This window comes from Syngnathus scovelli, unplaced genomic scaffold, assembly GCF_024217435.2.
Source record: "Syngnathus scovelli strain Florida unplaced genomic scaffold, RoL_Ssco_1.2 HiC_scaffold_33, whole genome shotgun sequence".
In the NCBI taxonomy this organism is placed as follows: Eukaryota; Metazoa; Chordata; class Actinopteri; order Syngnathiformes; family Syngnathidae; genus Syngnathus; species Syngnathus scovelli.
Window position 1 is genome coordinate 162,501 of NW_026061423.1, and position 6,712 is coordinate 169,212.

Sequence of the window (6,712 nt, forward strand, 5' to 3'; positions counted from 1 at the left end):
ACAGCGGGCGTGCGTAATAGGCTCGCCCGGGGATGAGGCAGCATCCCCGGGCGGCGGGCGGGAGGAGGCAGCCTCCCGCAAGTGGAACTTAGTTGTTGGAGGATGACAGCGGGCGTGCGTAAGAGGCTCGTCCGGGGATGAGGCAGCATCCCCGGGCGGCGGGCGGGAGGAGGCAGCCTCCCGCAAGTGGAACTTAGTTGTTGGAGGATGACAGCGGGCGTGCGTAAGAGTCTCGTCCGGGGATGAGGCAGCATCCCCGGGCGGCGGGCGGGAGGAGGCAGCCTCCCGCAAGCGGAACTTAGTTGTTGGATGATGACAGCGGGCATGCGTAAGAGGCTCGTCCGGGGATGAGGCAGCATCCCCGGGCGGCGGGCGGGAGGAGGCAGCCTCCCGCAAGCGGAACTTAGTCGTCGGAGGATGTCAGCGGGCGTGCGTAAGATAACGTATGTCCGCCTCTCGGTCACTCTGGCCGGGCGTGGGTGTGCGTCCGCGCCCGTCTTGTGAACCTCCAAGTGGAACTTAGTGATCGGAGGATGACACCGGGCGTGCGTAAGAGGCGCGTCCGGGGATGAGGCAGCATCCTCGGGCGTCAGCCGGGAGTAGGCAGCCTCCCCCAAGTGGAACGTAGCCTCCACTAAGTGGAACTCAGTCTCCGGAGGATGACAGCGGGCGTGCGTAAGAGGCGCGTCCGGGGATGAGGCAGCATCCTCGGACACCGGCCGGGAGCGCGCGGGCGCTGTGGAAGTAAGTACATCCGCTCCTGGTACCTAAAAATTCCTCCAGCGGCGGGCCCCGGGCCTAAACTTTCTCCGGGCCGCGCAACACGCACTTTCCGCCGGACACCGACGGAGGCAACGTCCCCCTCCTGCGGTGACAAAAAAAATCCACCCCTGGTACCTAAAAATTTCTCCAGCGGCGGGCCCCTGGCCTAAACTTTCTCCGGCCCGCGCAACACGCACTTTCCGTCGGACACGGACGGAGGCAACGTCCCCCTCCTGCGGTGACAAAAAAAATCCACCCCTGGTACCTAAAAATTTCTCCAGCGGCGGGCCCCTGGCCTAAATTTTCTCCGGCCCGCGCAACACGCACTTTGCGCCGGACGCCGGTCCCAAACCACCACCGCCGACCGCCACAAGGCGACAGCCACCATCCCCAAGCGCCATCCCCGACCGCCACAAGGCGACCGCCACAACGCGACCGCCACAAGGCGACAGCCACCATCCCCAAGCGCCATCCCCGACCGCCACAAGGCGACCGCCACCAGCCGACCGCCACAAGGCGACAGCCACCATCCCCAAGCGCCATCCCCAAGCGCCACCCCCGACCGCCACCAGCCGACCGCCACCAGCCGACCGCCACCAGCCGACCGCCACCAGCCGACAGCCACCATCCCCAAGCGCCACCCCCGACCGCCGCCCCCCGACCGCCACAAGGCGACCGCCACCAGCCGACCGCCACAAGGCGACAGCCACCATCCCCAAGCGCCACCCCCGACCGCCACCCCCCGACCGCCACCAGCCGACCGCCACCAGCCGACCGCCACCAGCCGACCGCCACAAGGCGACAGCCACCATCCCCAAGCGCCATCCCCGACCGCCACCCCCCGACCGCCACAAGGCGACAGCCACCATCCCCAAGCGCCATCCCCGACCGCCACCCCCCGACCGCCACCAGCCGACCGCCACCAGCCGACCGCCACAAGGCGACAGCCACCATCCCCAAGCGCCATCCCCGACCGCCACAAGGCGACCGCCACAAGGCGACCGCCACCAGCCGACCGCCACAAGGCGACAGCCACCATCCCCAAGCGCCATCCCCGACCGCCACAAGGCGACCGCCACAAGGCGACCGCCACCAGCCGACCGCCACAAGGCGACAGCCACCATCCCCAAGCGCCATCCCCGACCGCCACAAGGCGACCGCCACAAGGCGACCGCCACCAGCCGACCGCCACAAGGCGACAGCCACCATCCCCAAGCGCCATCCCCGACCGCCACCCCCCGACCGCCACAAGGCGACAGCCACCATCCCCAAGCGCCATCCCCGACCGCCACCCCCCGACCGCCACCAGCCGACCGCCACCAGCCGACCGCCACAAGGCGACAGCCACCATCCCCAAGCGCCATCCCCGACCGCCACAAGGCGACCGCCACAAGGCGACCGCCACCAGCCGACCGCCACAAGGCGACAGCCACCATCCCCAAGCGCCATCCCCGACCGCCACAAGGCGACCGCCACAAGGCGACCGCCACCAGCCGACCGCCACAAGGCGACAGCCACCATCCCCAAGCGCCATCCCCGACCGCCACAAGGCGACCGCCACAAGGCGACCGCCACCAGCCGACCGCCACAAGGCGACAGCCACCATCCCCAAGCGCCATCCCCGACCGCCACCCCCCGACCGCCACCAGCCGACCGCCACCAGCCGACAGCCACCATCCCCAAGCGCCATCCCCAAGCGCCACCCCCGACCGCCACCAGCCGACCGCCACCAGCCGACCGCCACCAGCCGACCGCCACCAGCCGACAGCCACCATCCCCAAGCGCCATCCCCAAGCGCCACCCCCGACCGCCACCAGCCGACAGCCACCAGCCGACCGCCACCAGCCGACCGCCACCGGCCGTTCGCGGTGTGCGCCGCCGTTCCCCAAGCACCCTCCGGGACGAAGCCGGAGCCAGAGAATAGCAGCGGTGGTGCGTAAAAGCTGCGGCCGGGCCTCGCGGAAGGTCCCCGGGCGGCGAGCTGCGGAGCCCCGGCCTCCAGCTTCCACCAGGTAATAGGACCGGGCGCGCGTAAAAGCTGCGGCCGGGCCTCGCGGAAGGTCCTCGGGCATCCAGCGAGATCACACGGCCCCCACCGGAGGCGGCTAGCGCCTCCGTAGAGTAGTACCGGCCCGTGGAAGCGGCCGCCCGTCAGCCTGCGTTGCCAAACCCCATTCATTTACAACGGCGTGTCCGCCAGAGGGCGCACTTCCCCCGGCGGACCAGCCGGCGGGGCTCGTTAGAGAGTGTATCCGCCTGGCAGTGCCTCCTGGACGGCCTGTATTCCGGACCGCGACCGCTAACTTACGGGAGCCTAAACGGCCCGCGGACCAGCCGGCGGGTCCTCCGTGAAAGCCTATCCGCCTGGCGGTGCCTCCTGGCCGGCCTGGATTCCGGACCGCGACCGCTCACTCGCGGGACCCTAAACGGCCCGCGGACCAGCCGGCGGCTCCTCCGTGAAAGCCTATCCGCCTGGCGGTGGCTCCGGGCCGGCCTGGATTCCGGACCGCCACCGCTCACTCGCGGGACCCTAATCGGCCCGCGGACCAGCCGGCGGGACCTCCGTGAAAGCCTATCCGCCTGGCGGTGCCTCCTGGCCGGCCTGGATTCCGGACCGCCACCGCTCACTCGCGGGACCCTAATCGGCCCGCGGACCAGCCGGCGGATCCTCCGTGAAAGCCTATCCGCCTTCGCCGGTTCCCCGGCCGGCCACGGGTGGCGAGAATCCGGCCTCCTCGCCCGGAGCGCGCTTCGACTTGGGCGAAAAATGCACCAAGTGCCAAACCCCATTCATTTACAACGGCGTGTCCGCCAGAGGGCGCACTTCCTCCGGCCGGCGGGGCTCGTTAGAGAGCGCGTCCGCCTTGGCCGGTTCCCCGGCCGGCCACGGGTGGCGAGAATCCGGCCTCCTCGCCCGGAGCGCGCTTCGACTTGGGCGAAAAATGCACTAAGTGCCAAACCCCATTCATTTACAACGGCGTGTCCGCCAGAGGGCGCACTTCCTCCGGCCGGCGGGGCTCGTTAGAGAGCGCGTCCGCTTTCGCCGGTTCCCCGGTCGGCCGCGAACGGCGAAAAGCCGGCCTCTTCCCCCGGAGCCCGGTGGGCGAATTTTTTTTTTTTTTTTTTTTTCAAAGTGCCAACGGCTCTCGCGCCGCGCTGCGTCCGCCTTCGCCGGTTCCCCGGTCGGCCCGAACGAGCGAAAATTCGGCCTCTTGCCCCGGAGCCCGGTCGGCGAATTATTTATTTATTTATTTATTTATTTATTTATTTTTCCAAAGTGCCAACGGCTCTCGCGCCGCGATGCGTCCGCCTTCGCCGGTTCCCCGGTCGGCCACGAACGGCCAAAAATCGGCCTCTCCCCCCGGAGCCCGGTCGGCGAATTATTATTTATTTATTTATTTATTTATTTATTTATTTTTCCAAAGTGCCAACGGCTCTCGCGCCGCGATGCGTCCGCCTTCGCCGGTTCCCCGGTCGGCCACGAAGTATTGCGCATGATTATACGCGATGTTAATATTTATTTAATTATTAAATAAATACATACATGTGTTTATTAATGATATACGCGATGTTAATATTTATTTAATTATTACCTATATTATGAATAAACTAACGGTGATTTTACACGATTTGACTACATACGTGACCGTGATATAGTGCCGAGGGCTCCCGCGCCGTCACGCGTCCGCCTTGGCACGGGTCGCCCGCGGCAGCGAGCGTTCGGCTCGCGGGGGTCCGCGGGGTGTTATTAGGGAGTGCGGCAGCCGTGCCGAGGCTCCGGCCGGCCGCCGGAAGTCCCGCGGGGGAGCGTCGGAGCTCCGCGAGGCCGGCCGGGGAGCCTCTTAGTCATCGCCCGCGCTCGCGGTGGTCCCGGTCGCTTAAAGTGCCACGGGAGGCGTAGCGATGCGAGTGAGTGTGCGCAAAGTGCGAGAGGCGGTGCATTTACGCGCCGTGTCCGCGAGAGGGAGGCAATTCCCCGTTGCGACCTCCGGGAGATCAGCGGGCCGCCGAAAAGGCTCGGCCGGGGTGCCTGGAGCCTCCTCGGGCGTCGAGTTAGGAGGGGGGCGCGCGGAGAACCGGCTGGATGTCCCCTGGAAGCTCAGCGGGCCGTGGGAAAGGCTTGGCCGGGGTGCCGGAAGCCTCGGCCGGCTTAAAAGTGAGGAGGAAAGCGCGCGGAGAACCGGCCGGAGGTCCCCTGGAAGCTCAGCGGGCCGTGGAGAAAGCTTAGCCGGGGTGCCTGGAGCCTCGGCCGGCTTAAAATGTGAGGAGGAAAGCGCGCGGAGAACCGGCCGGAGGTCCCCTGGAAGCTCAGCGGGACGTGGGAAACGCTTGGCCGGGGTGCCGGAAGCCTCGGCCGGCTTAAAAGTGAGGAGGAAAGCGCGCGGAGAACCGGCCGGAGGTCCCCTGGAAGCTCAGCGGGCCGTGGGAAACGCTTGGCCGGGGTGCCGGGAGCCTCGGCCGGCTTAAAACGTGAGGAGGAAAGCACCGGGAGAACCGGCTGGAGGTCTTCTGGAAGCTCAGCGGGCCGCCGAAAACGCGTAGCCGAGGTGCCGGGAGCCTCCTCGGGCGTCAAAAGTGAGGAGCGACGCACCCCCGAGAACCGCCCGGGTCCTCCAGCCACCGTTGAAAAAGACGTCGAGTCAGGCTACCTTAAGAGAGTCACAGTTACTCCCGCCGTTTACCCGCGCGGAGCGTCATCGCCTCCGCGAACCGTCAAAAATAAATAAATACATAAATAAATGTCAAGTGAGCCTACCTTAAGAGAGTCGTAGTTACTCCCGCCGTTTGGCCGCTCAAAGTGTCATCGGAAGCGGACCCACGCAAGTAAGTGTGCGCAAAGTGCGAGAGGTGGTGTTTTTACTCGCCGCGTCCGCCAGAGGGAGGCAATTCCCCGCCGCGGCGGCACCGGCAGCTTCCGAGCGTCTCCCCGAGCGCTCGGAAGTCCGTGCGGGGGGGAGATGAGAGCCGTGCGAGGTACCAGGTGGAGCCGGACGGCGCGGTGCTTCCAAGCAGCCGATCCGCTGGGCTTGGAGCTATTTTCGGCCACTTGGCGCGCGAGCACGGCCTCCCGGGTGGTGCCGGGGGGTGGTGCGTGAGCGCGCCGGCCGCTGGAAGTCCCGCGGAGGAGCGCCGGAGCTCCGCGAGGCCGGCCGGGGAGCCTCTTAGTCGTCACCCGGGGCCGCCGGAGCACCGGGGGGTGGTGCGCGAGCGCGCCGGCCGCCGGAGGTCCCGCGGAGGAGCGTCGGAGCTCCGCGAGGCCGGGGAGCCTCTCGGTAATCACCCGGGGCCGGCGGAGCGTTATTCGGCCGCTCTGCGCGCGCGCGCACGGCCTCCCGGCGCCTCCGCGAACCGCCAAAATAAATGTCAAGTGAGCCTACCTTAAGAGAGTCACAGTTACTCCCGCCGTTTACCCGCGCGGAGCGTCATCGCCTCCGCGAACCGTCAAAAATAAATAAATTCATAAATAAATAAATGTCAAGTGAGCCTACCTTAAGAGAGTCACAGTTACTCCCGCCGTTTACCCGCGCGGAGCGTCATCGCCTCCGCGAACCGTCAAAAATAAATAAATTCATAAATAAATAAATGTCAAGTGAGCCTACCTTAAGAGAGTCACAGTTACTCCCGCCGTTTACCCGCGCGGAGCGTCATCGCCTCCGCGAACCGTCAAAAATAAATAAATACATAAATAAATAGATGTCAAGTGAGCCTACCTTAAGAGAGTCACAGTTACTCCCGCCGTTTACCCGCGCGGAGCGTCATCGCCTCCGCGAACCGTCAAAAATAAATAAATACATAAATAAATAGATGTCAAGTGAGCCTACCTTAAGAGAGTCACAGTTACTCCCGCCGTTTACCCGCGCGGAGCGTCATCGCCTCCGCGAACCGTCAAAAATAAATAAATACATAAATAAATAGATGTCAAGTGAGCCTACCTTAAGAGAGTCACAGT